Consider the following 15506-nt stretch of genomic DNA (forward strand, 5'->3'; position numbering starts at 1 on the left):
TTCACTGCAAAATCTTCCTTTCAGGAAGTTTTACTAAAATTAAAAATTCTTTCCAACAATGATTTAACTTAACACAGGTAAAAATAAGTGAATGAATCTGATTTCTAAATAGCTGAATCTGAATCTCCCAACCCAGATATTAGGTAGAGATTAACAGCAACAACAACAAAAAATACATATCATGACCTAAATCCCACACCTTCAGAATAACTTTAAACTGAGAATGTATAACCTTCAAATTACCTCTAAGTTAAAAAAAAAAAATCAGTGCAACTATTTCTCAAACTCCTTTCCAAAGTCCATCCCTAGAGCAACTGGAAAGAGAAGGGGAGATCCAGCGAAACTTGAGGAATGAGAAAAGAGGAGAATGGAGGGTCTAAGATGGAGTAATTGGAGAATCTTTAGGAAAGATACGGGAGCACTTAGTACTAATCTTGCAACTTTTCTGTAAGTCTGAAATTATATTTTAAAATACCATCAAAAAATTAAAAGCGGGGCTTCCCTGGTGGCGCAGTAGTTGAGAGTCTGCCTGCCGATGCAGGGGACACGGGTTCGTGCCCCGGTCCGGGAAGATCCCACATGCCGCGGAGTGGCTGGGCCCGTGAGCCATGGCCGCTGAGCCTGCGCGTCCGGAGCCTGTGCCCCGCAGCGGGAGAGGCCACAACAGTGAGAGGCCGCGTACCACAAAAAAAAAAAAAAAAAAAATTAAAAGGTGAATATAAGTAGGTGGTAAATAGATGAAATAAAACTGGCAAAATGTTAATAATTGTTGAAGCTGGGTGATATGTACATGGGGATTCATTATATTCGTTTCTAAACTTGGTGTATGCTTGTTAACTTCCATAAAAGACTTTTAACAAGGAATGAATTTACAGTGATCTTTTCATTGATAATGTAAATTTACTTCCTCATTAAATACTTCTAAGGCATTTATATCTGGTCATGTTGAAATAAACTAATAGACCTAAATAAATGGGAGTCATCTTTATGGATTAGAAGATAATATCATTAAGATGACAGTATCACTCAAATTGATCTATAGGTTCAACTCAATCTCTATCAAAGTTTCACCTAACTTCTTTGCAGAAATTGAAAAGTTGATCCTAAAATTCACATAGAAAGTCAAGAGGCCCAGAATAGCCAAAATAATCTTGAAAAAGAAGAAAATTAGAGGACTCACACTACTCAATTTCAAGATATACTACAATGCTACTACAGTATTCAAGACAATGTGGTAATGGAATAGAATTGAGAGTCTAGAAATAAATCATACAATAGCCAAGTGATTTTTGACAATAGTGCCAAAGCAATTAAATGAGGAAAAAATAATCTTTTAAAATAAACGGTGCTGAGATCACTGCATATCCACATGAAAAAGAATGAACTTGGACCCCTACTGTACACCATGTATAAAAATTAACTGAGTATGGATCCAAAACTTAAATGTAAGTGTTACAACTGTAAAACTCTTAGAAGAAAATTTAGGTGAAGAAAATTTAGGTGTAAATCTTTGTGACCTTGAATTAGGCAATGGTCTCTTAGATATGACACCAAAAGTACAAGTTAGATAGTAAGAAGTGCGGATGAGGATGTGGAGAAATTGGAACCCACGTACACTGCTGGTGGGATTGTAAAATGGCGTAGCCACTTTGAAAAACAGTTTGGCCGTTCCTTACCGAGTTAAACAAAGTTACCATTATGAACCAACAGTTCAACTCCTAGGCATACACTCAAGAGAAGAGAAAATATACGTTCACACAAAAACTTGTACATGAGGACTTCCCTGGTTGCACAGTGGTTAAGCAATGCAGGGGACATGGGTTTGAGCCCTGGTTGGGAAGATCCTACACGCCGCAGAGCAACTAAGCCCATGTGCCACAACTACTGAGCCCGTGTACCACAACTACTGAAGCCTGCATGCCTAGAGCCCGTGCTCTGCAACAAGAGGAGCCACCGCAATGAGAAGCCCTTGCACTGCAATGAAGAGTAGTCCCTGCATGCCACAACTAGGGAAAGTCCACACAGCAACGAAGACCCAATGCAGCCAAAAATAGATAGATAGATAAATAGATAAATTTATTAAAAAAAAACTTGTACATGAATGTTCATAGTAACACTATATATGATAGCCAAAAAGTAGTAACAAATCAACTGTCCATCAGCTGACAAGTAAATAAACAAAAGCTGGTATATCCATACAATGAGATATTATTCAGCAATAAAAAGGAATAAAGTCTTTTTACAACATGGATGAACCTTGAAAATATTATGCTAAGTGAAAGAAGCCAGTCACAAAGGACTACTTACTACATGATACGATTTAAATGAAATACCCAGTATAGGCAAATCCAGAGACAGGAAACTGATTAGTAGTTGAGGGAAGAGGGGACATGGAGAGGTTGGGCTTGGAGAGTGATAACTAAGGTGTGTAGGGTTTATTCTGCTATTAAAAAAAAAAAGATGTTCTGTGATTGATTGTGGGGCGGATGCACAATTCTGAATCTACTAAAAGCCATTGACTTGTACACTTAAAACGAATGGCTGTATGGTATGTGAATTATATTTCAATAAATCTTTTTTTTAATATCTGATCATTTTTTGCAAGACAACTTAAGTTCATTGAGAGAAGAGCCGAACGTATAAAATATATCAGTATAATTTGGCTATGTTTTCAGTTTACATTTTAATAATTGCTGTTGTTGGAAAAGTGCTTTTGAAATGTTTGTTCTGAAAAAGCAGTTTTCATCTTTTGGATGGATAGAAAGTGCCACTTATTTGTTCTCCATTCAGTATTACCAGTGAGCAGCACAGCCAGAGTTATTAGAATTATTTGGTGTGTAAAGTAGAGAAATATAGCTAGAATTACCTTTAAGATGAAGTCTTACTAAAAAAGGGAAGCTGCATTTGGAAGTACACTTGATCGTATAGATCTAAGATAGTATTGGCTGGTTATTGAATATTAACAACATGTGGATCACTGTTGTTTCACCGGTTTTAAAGACAGAATCATTGTCTTCTGTCACTTATCTCAAAATCTCAGTTAAAAATTGATTCACACAGCATGAGTAGGAAGCAAGTTACATGTAAACTGGTAGGAATTATTAAATTAAATTCTTATCTTTTTCTTCCCAAGTAAGAAAGCTGCATAGAGGCTAAGTAGGTTTGTAAAGAACTGGGATTATGATAAGTAGCTTGAAAATGAGGGTTCTTGATATAGCATATCCTTTATAGGTTTGAGCTTTATATTGTTCTGAACAGCAAAATATGATATGAGCAGAAGTTTCCTTCCTCCTTTCAATAAAGGTAACAAAATTTTAATCAAGTTTTAATAAGTAGAAGAGAAACCATATAAAACAAAGTATTCTAGAAAATAATTGTTTATAACTTTAAGGTTGGAAAGATAACATGCTGGAAGTTTAAATGGCAAAATATAGTATTTTAGTTACTGTCAGTATATTGAAGTATTGTCATTAAATTGGGTCAAATGCTAAATAGCTTTATTTTTTTCTTAAAAAACAATTTTTTCACGTTGTTTGAAATTATGTAGACAGTCATAATGCATACGATTCCTTTTTTAAATTTAATTTTTATTTTATATTGGAGTATAGTTGATTTACAATGTTATGTTAGTTTCAGGAATAGAGCTAAGTGAGTCAGTTATACATATACATATATCGATTCTTTTTCAGATTCTTTTCCCATATAGGCTATTTCAGAATATTTGAGTAGAGTTCCCTGTGCTATGCAGTAGGTCCTTGTTCATTATCTATTTTATCCATAGTAGTGTGTAAATGTTAATCACAACCTCCATACATATGCCTCCCTACCACCTTTCCCCTTTGGTAACCATAAGTTTGTTTTCTAAGTCTGTGAGTCTCTATTTTGTAAATAAGCTCATTTGTATCATTTTTTGAATTAGTTTCCATGTATAAGTGATATCATATGATATTTGTCTTTCTCTAACTTACTTCACATAGTATGGTAATCTCTAGGTTCATCCATGTTGCTGCAAATGGAATTATTTCATTCTTTTTTATTTCTGAGTAATATTCCGTTGAATGTATGTACCATATCTTCTTTAGTCATTCCTCTGTCAGTGGACATTTAGGTTGCTTCCATGTCTTGGCTATTGTAAATAGTGTTGCAATGAACATTGGGGTGCATTTATCTTTTCGAAGCATGATTTTCTCCAGATATATGCCCAGGAGTGGGATTGCTAGATCATATGGTAGCTCTATTTTTAGGTTTTGTTTTTGTTTTTGTTTTGGCTGTGTTGGGTCTTCACTTATGTGCTAGGGCTTTCTCTAGTTGTGGCAAGCAGGGGCCACTCTTCATCACGGCGTGCGGGCCTCTCACTATCGTGGCCTCTCTTGTTGCGGAGCACAGGCTCCAGATGCGCAGGCTCAGTAGTTGTGGCTTACGGGCCTAGTTGCTCCGCAGCATGTGGGATCCTCCCAGACCAGGGCTCGAACCCGTGTCCCCTGCATTAGCAGGCATATTCTCAACCACTGCGCCACCAGGGAAGCCTCAGGGTTTTTTAAAAATCTTTATTTTATTTATTTATTTGGCTGCATGGGGTCTTAGTTGCAGCACATGGGATATTTGTTGCAATGTGCAGGATCTTTGTTGTGGCGTGCGGGATCTTTTTTGGGTTTTTTTTCTTTGTTTTTTTAATTGCGGCATGCAGAATCTTTAGTTGTGGCATGTGAACTCTTAGCTGCGGCATGTGGGATCTGGTTCCCTGACCAGAGATTGAACCTGGGCCCCCTGCGTTGGGAGTGCGGAGTCTTACCACAGGACCACCAGGGAAGTCCCTCTATTTTTAGTTTCTTAAGGAACCTCCATACTGTTCTCCATAGTGGCTGTACCAATTTACATTCTCACCCAAAGTGTAGAAGGGTTCCCTTTTCTTCACACCCTCTCCAGCATTTATTGTTTATATACTTTTTGATGATGGCCATTCTGACTGGTGTGAGGTGATACAACATTATAGTTTTGATTTGCATTTCTCTGATAATTAGTGTTGTTGAGCATCTTTTTATGTGCCTCTTGGCCATCTGTATGTCTTTTTTTGGTTGTTGTTTTGATTGGGTTGTTTGTTTTTTTGATATTGAGCTGCATAAGCTGTTTGTATAATTTGGAAATTAATCCCTTGTCAGTTGCTTCATTTGCAAATATTTTCTTCCATTCTGAGGGTTGTCTTTTCATTTTGCTTATGGTTTCCTTTGCTGTGTAAAAGATTTTCAGTTTAATAGGTTGCATTTGTTTATCTTTGTTTTTACTTTCATTACCCTAGGAGGTGGGTCAAAAAAGATATTGCTGCAATTTATGTCATAGAGTGTTCTGCCTATGTTTTCCTCTAAGGGTTTTATAGTATCCAGCCTTACATTTGGGTCTTTAATCCATTTTGAGTTTATGTTTGTGTAAGGTGTCAGGGAGTGTTCTAATTTCATTCATTTACATGTAGCTGTCCAGTTTTCCCAGCACCACTTATTGAAGAGGTTGTCTTTTCTTCATTGTATATTCTTGCCTCCTTTGTCATAAATTAGGTGATGATAGGTGCGTGGGTTTATCTCTGGGCTTCCTATCCTGTTCCATTGATCTGTATTTCTGTGTTTGTACCATACTGTTTTGATGACTGTAGCTTTGTAGTATAGTTTCAAATCAGGGAGCCTGATTCCTCCAGCTCCGTTTTTCTTTCTCAAGATTGCTTTGGCTATTTGGGGTCTTTTATGTTTCCATACAAATTAAAAAATTTTTTTGTTCTAGTTCTGTGAAAAATGCCATTGTTAATCTGATAGGGATTGCATTGAATCTGTAGATTGCTTTGGGTAGTATAGTCATTTTCACAATATTGATTCTTCCAATCCAAGAACATGGTATATCTCTCCATCTATTTGTGTCATCTTCAGTTTCTTTCATCAATATCTTATAGTTTTCTGAGTACAGGTCTTTTGCCTCCTTGGATAGGTTTATTCCTAGGTATTTTATTCTTTTTGATGTGATGGTAAATGGGATTGTTTCCTTGATTTCCCTTTCTGATCTTTCATTGTTAGTGTATAGGAATGCAAGAGATTTCTGTGTATTAATTTTGTATCCTGCAACTTTACCAAATTCATTGATTACCTCTAGTAGTTTTCTGGTAGCATCTTTAGGATTTTCTATGCATAGTATCAGGTCATCTGCAAACAGTGACAGTTTTACTTCTTCCTTTCCCATTTGGATTCCTTTTATTTCTTTTTCTTCTCTCATTGCCATGGCTAGGATTTCCAAACTATGTTGAATAATAGTGACAAGAGTGGACATCCTTGTCTCATTCCTGATCTTAAAGGAAATGCTTTCAGTTTTTCACCATTGACAGTGATGTTTGCTGTGGGTTTGTCATATATGGCCTTTATTATGTTGAGGTATGTTCCCTCTGTGCCCACGTTCTGGGGAGCTTTTATCATAATCGGGTGTTGAATTTTGTCAAAAGTATTTTCTGCATCTATTGAGATAATTATATGATTTTTATTCTTCAGTTTGTTGATGTGATATATCATACTGATTTTTGTGGATATTGAAAAATCCTTGCATCCCTGGGATAAATCCCACTTGATAATGGTGTATGATCCTTTTAATGCATTGTTGGATTCAGTTTGCTAGTATTTTGTTGAGGATTTTTGCATCTGTGTTCATCTGTGATATTGGCCTGTAATTTTCTTTTTTTGTGGTATCTTTGTCTGGTTTTGGTATCAGGGTGATGGTGGCCTCGTAGAATGAGGTTGGGAGTGTTCCTTTCTCTGCAATTTTTTGGAAGAGTTTCAGAAGAGTAGGTGTTAACTCTTCTGTAATGGTTGATAGAATTTGCCTGTGAAATTATCTTGTCCTGGACTTTTGTTTGTTGGATTTTTAATCACAGTTTCAATTTCAGAACTTGTGATTGGTCCGTTCATATTTTCTATTTCTTCCTGGTTCAGTCTTGGAAGGTTGTACGTTTCTAAGAATGTGTCCATTTCTTCTAGGTTGTCCATTTTATTGGCGTATAGTTGTAGTAGTCTCTTATGATCCTTTGTATTTCTGTGGTGTCCGTTGTAACTTATCCTTTTTCTATTCTAATTTTGTTGATTTGATCCCTCTCCCTTTTTTTCTTGATGAGTCTGGCTAAAGGCTTATCAATTTTTTTTATCTTCTCAAAGAACCAGCTTTTAGTTTCAATGATATGAGATTTTTCTTGTTTCTTGAGGTAAGATTGTATTGCTATAAACTTCCCTTTTAGTACTGCTTTTGGTGTGTCACATAGGTTTTGGATCATCGTGTTTTCAGTCATTTGTCTCTAGGTTTTTTTTTTTTTGATTTCTTTGATTTCTTCAGTGATCCATTGGTTGTTTAGTAACATATTGTTTAGTCTCCAGGTGTTTGTGTTTTTTACATTTTATTTTCTGTAATTGATTTCTACTCTCATAGTGTTGTGGTCAGAAAACATGCTTGAAATGATTTCAATTTTCTTAAATTTATCGAGCCTTGATTTGGGACCCAAGATGTGATCTATCCTGGAGAATATTCCATGTGCATTTGAGAAGAAAGTGTAATCTGCTGCTTTTGGATGGAATATCCTATAAATATCAATTAACTCTGTCTGGTCTAATGTGTCATTTAAGGCTTGTGTTTCCTTATTAATTTTCTGTTTGGATGATCTGTCCACTGTTGTAAGTGGGGTGTTAAAGTCCCCCAGTATTATTGTGTTACTGTCGATTTCCCCTTTTATGGCCATTAGCATTTGCCTTACATATAGAGGTGCTCCTGTGTTGGGTGCATATATATTTACAATTGTATCATTTTCTTTCTAGATTGATCCCTTGATCATTATGTAGTGTCTCTTGTAACAGTCTTTATTTTAAAGTCTATTTTGTCTGATATGAGTATTGCTACTCCAGCTTTCTTTGATTTCCATTTTCATAGCATACCTTTTTCCATCCCCTCACTTCAGTCTGTATGTGTCCCTGGGTCTGAAGTGGGTCTGTTGTAGACAGTATATATACAAGTCTTGTTTTTTTAAAATCTATTCAGCCAGTCTGTGTCTTTTGGTTGGAGCCTAATAATCCATTTACCTTTAAGGCAATTATCGATTTGTATGATCTTATTGCCATTTTGTTAATTGTTTTGGGATTGTTTTTGTAGGTCTTTTTTCTTCCCTTCCTCTCAGCCTATCACAGGTATGACTCACTTAACAGCAGTGTGGTTTTTTGTAAATCCATTAATATCCAAAGATATTTTGATCATTTGATTCTCAATAATTCAGGGCCCACACTTATGGGTGAACTTCAGCTTCCTCATCAGAGAGCTAAAATCTCTAAAGCAGTATGTATGTAATAGTGTACCTAGCTTCTTAAAGATACCCCAGGGCTAAATGTGAATCTGTATCTCCTAGCAGTGGCTCTCAAGCTTTTTATTGAGCCAAAGAATTACCAGGGAAGCTATTTAAAATGCAGATTTCTAATCCTCATTTTAGACCTACAGAATATACGTTTTTTTAAGATGTATCCCAGGTAATTCCTCGAGTCCATCTTAGACAAGTCATTTAAGCTCCCTAGCTTTGGTATCATTACCTGTAATATAGGTACAATATCACTGTCTTACAGAGGTGTAAGAATTAAATGATATGTATTATTAAGTATCCAGGAATAGTTCTGGCACTTTGTAGATGCTAATATGATAGCTCTACCTTCTCCTTAACGTGTTAATTTTGGATTTACCGATACTAGGTTTCTTAAGACTAAAGGATAGTTTCCCAGTAGACTTACAGAGTCCCTATTTGTTCTATTAACTAATAAAAGAATATGGCACCTTAGGAGAAGCTTTTCTCTTTCTCTTTCTTTTCCACTGCAAAGAAGGTAGTTATTTGTGGTTTTCTTCTGTCTTTTCTCACACAAAAAAAGACTGGCCTTCAAACTTGGATCAAACAAGCAACAGAGAGAAAGTAAGCCAAAATGAGTGAGAGAAGATGAACTATTAAGCCCATCCACTTCCAGAACTCTTCCCTAAAACTTTTCTCCTCTTTTTGCCAGTTTCTTGGCAAATTGGACAAGGCTGTGATGGTTAAGAGTTGAGGCTAGACACAGGGGTGCTGTAGGTGCTATCACCCTTCCAGAGTGTGCTTAACCTCCTGGTTCACAGAGGGCAATGGCATGTATTCACTTGGATGCTAAAGACAAGCCCGTTTCTTGGCCAGGGGGGTCTGACTACATGGGGCAGGACACTGTACAAGAGGCCTCACATCTGACTCCCATTTAGAGTACAGAAGGCCCACTCTTGCAGCCATATCCTACATCCTGGCCCTTTAGTTACTTCTAGGAGGTCTTGTTGGTATATCAAGGAAGGAAAATAGGGTCAAATCCTAGCTTCACCACTGACTTAGCTGTGTAACACTGAACAAGTTATTTAACCCCAAATTCAATTTTCTCAAGTAAATTTGAAGCTGTTCTGTAGGCAGTGGGGACCTGATGGTTTTTGAGGAGGAAAGTAACTATCAAAATTAGCTCCCTTGGGCTTCCCTGGTGGCGCAGTGGTTGAGAATCTGCCTGCTAATGCAGGGGACATGGGTTCGAGCCCTGGTCTGGGAAGATCCCACATGCCGCGGAGCAACTAGGCCCATGAGCCACAACTACTGAGCCTGCGCATCTGGAGCCTGTGCTCCGCAACAAGAGAGGCCGCGATAGTGAGAGGCCTGCGCGCCGCGATGAAGAGTGGCCCCCACTTGCCATAACTAGAGAAAGCCCTCGCACAGAAACGAAGACCCAACACAGCCAAAAATAAATTAAATAAAAATAAATAAATAAGACCCCAAGATCACTATTTAAAAAAAAATAAAAAAATTAGCTCCCTTAACCTGCTATATAGCACAGGGAGCTCAGCTCGGCACTCTGTGATGGCCCAGTTGGGAGGAATGGGGGGTGGGAGGGAGGGAGGCCCAAGAGGGAGGGGATGTGTGTATGATTATGGCAGGTTCACTTCACTGTGCAGCAGAAACTAACACAACATTGCAAAGCAACCATACTCCAACAAAAAATTTTTTAAATTAAAAAATTAAAGAAAAAATGAGCTCCCTTCCCCCAAAACAGTGGCCCTCCAAAAAAAAAAACAAACACAGACTAATTTTTTAATTTACATTTATTCTGTTAAAAAAAAAAAACTAGAGTTAAATTCTCAAAGTCTAAATTAGACTAAATATAAAACTGCTATACAACCCACTGAATGGATTTATAGTTAGTGTCCCTCAAAAGTATCTAGTCATCTTCCACCTTTTTCCTTTTTTCTAAATTCATCCTGCTCCAGTCTTCACTATCATCACATGCACTTTATTCCATCAAACATCATTTTTCAGGATCAACCTACCTGAATAATCATTAAGCCTCTTTAGAGCTTTCCCAAACTTAAATATTGTCATTTTGATTATATACCCCAAAGCATTACTTTCCTCACTTTTTTTGTTTAGTACCAGAATGTTCTAAAAAGAAACAATAGAAGTTGTTTATTTCCCTAAAAAGAAAGATCAGTATATCCAATGGCTATTAAGTTATCCACTTAATAAAACACATCAAAAACTACTCATCCTTATGTTAATTATCTGAAATTAGAACATAATGAATTAGTTAACCTAATACTTTGCCATTTACTTCATGCTTACAAGATTATGCAAGAAACCAAAATGGCTTCTCATAACTTGTTTGCTTTCCAAATACTTCACATTTCAACCCCATATCTATACAGAGAGAGAAAATCCAAACATACTCTCCTTACCTAAAATCAGTAGAGAGGGCTAAAAAGCATTATTTAGGACTTTTTTAGACCTTGAAAAACAGTTACACTTCCAATGTGTATTTAAATTACAAATCAGTTTTTATCCTGTGACATTGCTTCAACTTAAGTTCATCATAGTTAAATTGACTGGGCTACTGCTTCATCTTTCAAGTCAGATGGAGATTCTTTTGCATCAAGACTCTTATTCAAGATTTCTTCTTCAGCAAAATTGACTGTTAAATTAGGTAGAAGTTCTCCAAGACTACATGGTATTGTGGTTCTCAATCTTTGTTCCACTGGAGAAAACCTAATTAGTGGTGAAAGAGACTGTTTTCTTTCACCAAGGGACATGCATGAAGATGGGTTTGTATAGTCAATGTGCAAATCATGAGTGCCCAAAAAGTTAAGCATATCATCAGTTTGCATGTATTGGGAAGTAAGGCTCAATTCTGGTTTGTGTCTTTCAAGTGTTTCAGGATTAGAGAGGCAAATTTCTTCCCTTTGCTTGGACAGAGATTTCTTCAGAGCTTCATATCCACTGCAAGTAGCCTGTAAATTAAAGTCTGATTCTGGAGTATTCTGTCTTCCTCCCACAACACCTTCTGGGAAAATGCCATTGTGCATAGGACTATTTGGTTCCAGTTTAAAATTGGCCTCTGTACTACTGGAGCTATTAAGACTTAAGTGACCAACTTCTTTTGGAAGCGTTTCATGTAATATGCCAAAATCACTACCTTTAAAACTGGAACTAATTCCACTTGATATCTGAAAAGAATTCCATAACATACTTTTATGCATGGAAAGATCTTTGTAAGAAGCTTTCGAGTGGTCTGATATTTTAATATACTCTTCTTCACTGCTACCTATGACATTTCTCCTATTGCCTACAGCAGGGGAGAATGTCTCTATTTGGCTAGTTTCTAAAAGCTTGTTCTGTAAAGCTGTACATTCGAAATCTTGCTTACAAATTATGTCCTTATTTAACAAATCTGACAGATTTTGTTTTGTTGGTTCACCTATGCAACTGGTCAGCACAGGTTTCTGAAGCACACACTTGAGGCAATCTGAAACAACTTTCTCTTCAGGCAAATGAGTCTTTCTCTCTGAAATTTGGTCTCTTTTTCAAGGAAGTGAAGGTCTATTGCCAGTCTTGCTTGGTTAGCCTGACAATGTTCATATTTCATTACTTTCAAGATTTCATTTAATAACTGAATAACTGTTAAGAGATTCAATTTTCCAGCCTCTTAAACATTTCCTATGTGCAGCTGACACATTTGTTTCTCAATTTTGTCAAGTAAGAGCCTTGGAATATTGATAGCAACATTAGTTCCATCTAAAGTATATTGGTTGTAAGGACTGAACTAACAACTTCTCTTTTTCCAAAGCCGTGAGTGTTTCATTCACTGAAGCCCACAAAGACCGAACCTTTTGAATTTTCTCTTGTATATTAATTTGGTCATCATAGGGTTCCATTTTTTTAATTTGGTTTTGCTGTCCTATACATTCTGATCTCAAATTTCGTATTTGTTTAACTGACAGTTGTGCATTTTCGGGTAACAATCTTCTCTTTGCAAAATTTGTAAAACTCTGTTATGTGCTACATGGCATCTGGCAATGCACTTGCACAAATCTTGTGGCTTTACGTTAAATATCTCTAAAATGTATAGAAGAATTTTTAGAATGGGTTTTTATATAATTTATTGCAACAAAACTTGCAAAGTGATACATCAGATGAATAAACTTAGGACCACCAGGAGAAAGAAATAGTGAACCAACAACTTGAAGAAAGCTACTTCCACATTCAGCAGAAATCTTTTTTAACCATTCACAGCAATGTTTTCGGAATTCAGTATCACATTTTTGGTCAAATGGAGGCCAACAAAGTTTGAAAACTTCTTTAGTGAGAGACTGGTCAAGGGTTTGAAACAAAAAATAAGAAGCTATCTGAAAGGCATCACTGTTCAACTTGTCAAACGTGTTCACTCCGAGGTGCGTGTGCGACACGATCTTTCCACCGGCTATACTCACCGAGCCCGGCTCGAAGCTGAGTGCCTGCAAATACATCCAGATATGCTCCTTCTCGAAAGAAGTGACCCAGGCCGAACTCATCTTCGCGGTAGGCAGGGCCCGGCAAAGGAAGAAAGCGCAGTCTCCAACGACTGAGAGGGTCCCTCAGGCTTTTTCCCTACAGGTATCCTGAGATGGCGGTGGCCCCTCCATTGCCACCACCTGATCCTCTTGCCCAGAACCATTTCGCCTCACATGCCTCAAGTGGCCTGAGACTCTAAAGTCTCAGGGAATTAGCGCCTCTAACGGTAGTACTGCACAGCGAAGCGAAGTCACCACCCCTTGTATGTTATTTGTGCTTTCTCGTTGCTTTTAATATTTTTTCTTTGTCTTTAATTTTTGTCAATTTGATTAACATGTGTCTTGGCCTGTTGCTACTTGGGTTTATCCTGCATGGGACTCTATGCGTTCGAGACTGAATGTTTCCTCTCCCACATTAGGGAAGTTTTTGGCTATAATCTCTTCAAATAATTTCTTGGACCTTTCTCTTTCTCTTTTCCTTTTGGGACCCATATAATGTGAATTTATTGCATTTAATGCTGCCCTAGAGGTCTCTGATACTGCTCACTTACCCATTCTTCTGCCTCATTTATTCCACTATAGATTCCTTCTAGTGTATTTTTCATTCCAGTTATTGTATTGTTCATCAGTGTTTGTTCTTTAAATCTTCTAAGACTTGTTAAACATTTCTTGTGTCTTCTCGATCTGTGCCTCCATTCTTTTTCTAAGATCTTGGATCATCTTTACTCTGAATTATTTTGGGGGAAGATTGCCTAACTCCACTTCACTTACTTGTTCTTCTGGGTTTTTATCTTGTTCCTTCATCTGGAATATACTCCTCTGCCGTCTCGTTTTGTCTGACTTTTCTGTGTTTGCGGTCTCCTTTCCGCAGGCTGCAGGATCGTAGTTTCTCTTACTTCTGGTGTTTGCACCCTTGTGGGTGAGTTTGGGTCAGGGGCTTGTGCAGGTTTCCTGGAGGGAGGGACTGCTGCCTGCCCACTGGTGTGTGGAACTGTGTGTTGTCCCTCTGGTTGACAGGGCCATGTCAAGGGGTGTGTTTAAAGTGGCTGTGATCTCAGTACAACTTTAGGCAGCCTGTCCGCTGATGGTTTGGCCTGAGACATCCCAGCACTGGAGCCTGCAGGCTGTTGGGTGGAGCCAGGTCTCAGTGCCCAAATGGCCACCTCTCGGAGAGCTCGTGCCAATCAATATTTTATGGGGCCTCCACCTCCAGTCTCCTTGCCCCTCCTCTGCACCACAGCCAACCCACACCTCCCCAGGAGACCCTCCACAACACACAGGGTGGTCTAGCCCAGGCTCCTGTGGAGTCACTGCTTTGTTCTGGGTCCCAGTGTACGGGAAATCTTGTGTGCACCCTCCAAGAGTGCAGTTTCTATTTCCCCCAGTCCTGTGGAGCTCCTGCGCTCAAGCCCTGCTGGCCTTCAAAGCCAAATGCTCTCGAGGCTCCTCCTTCTGGTGCCAGACCCTCAGGCTATGGAGCCTGACCTGGGGCTCAGAACTATCACTACTGTGGGAGAACCTCTGGGATATAATTATTTTCCAATTTGTGGGTCTCTCACCCAAAGGGTATGGGATTTGATTATATCACGGAAGCGCCCCTTCTACCGACTCGTTGTGGCTTCTTCTTTGTCTTTGGGTGTAAAATTTTTTTTTTGGTAGGTTCCAGTCTTTTTAGTTGATGGTCATTCAGCAGTTAATTGTGATTTTGGTGTTTTTGTAAGAGGAAGTGAGCTCAAGTTCTTCTACTCCACCATCTTGTCCAGAATTGAGGGGCTACTTTTAGTTTGGATGCTTTCTGCCTCTTTCGTCAGTGTGTACTGGCCATTATCCCCTTGATATGGGGTGCATAGGTGCAGCGGCCCTTGCATGCTCTCCTGGTATGGCAGGGGCAGTGGTCCGCCCCCAACCATGGGTCTCTCAGTGGCAGCACTGGCTATGTGCCCCCAGGACAGCAGGGGCATCAATGGGCACCTGCTCCTGGGTCTCCCAGTGGTGGCTACGGCCCACGCATTCCCAGGACAGCAGGGGCAGTGATTGGTGCCTGCTCACCCCCCATGCGTGCTCCCCATACGGCAGGGGCAGCAACTAGCTTCTGTTCCCAGGTCTCCTAGCTGCGGCAGGGCCCACTCACCCCCAGGACAGTGGGGACAGCAATTGGCGCCTGCGCACAGGTCCCCTAGTTTTGGTAGCAGCCCACGCCCACTTCTGGAGCCCACGATGCCGGTAGCAGCTCATGCCCACCCCAAAAGCTCATATAGTTGGTGTTCTGTTGCCTGAGAGCATGCACACAGGGAAAGAAGCTCCTATGGCAGTCCCACCCTGTCCTCGTGCACCCCCCAGTAATGGTGACTTGCCCCTCTGGCATGCCCAGGTTCTTCCAAATACACCCTCAGTTGCCACAGTCCAGCCTCTTCAGGCTGTCTCCCCACAGGCAACGCTGTTCCTCTCCCTGGGTTTGACCTCTGAAGCCCAAGCTTCAGCACGCAACCCCCACCCATACCAGTGGATGAGCATCTCAGGCTAGGGAGCACAGGGTGGCAGTAGGTCACTCCATTTTGCCTTCCGCAAACTGGTTGCTGCACTCTCCTCAGAGGCTCTGACGCTCCCCCTCGTCCAGGCTGATCTCCCTGCCGGTGAGG

General features: G+C 39.3%; 1 protein-coding gene and 1 pseudogene across 1 annotated transcript in view; one reads left to right on the forward strand and one right to left on the reverse strand.

Annotated features, from left to right (window-relative positions):
• Window positions 1–15506, forward strand: part of PHYHIPL (phytanoyl-CoA 2-hydroxylase interacting protein like) — a 102809-nt gene that overhangs the window by 66386 nt on the left and 20917 nt on the right. The gene's annotated exons all lie outside the window — the stretch shown is intronic.
• On the reverse strand, window positions 11758–13114 carry LOC117196645 (HAUS augmin-like complex subunit 6; annotated as a pseudogene).

This window comes from Orcinus orca, chromosome 14 (assembly GCF_937001465.1).
Source record: "Orcinus orca chromosome 14, mOrcOrc1.1, whole genome shotgun sequence".
Taxonomy (NCBI): domain Eukaryota; kingdom Metazoa; phylum Chordata; class Mammalia; order Artiodactyla; family Delphinidae; genus Orcinus; species Orcinus orca.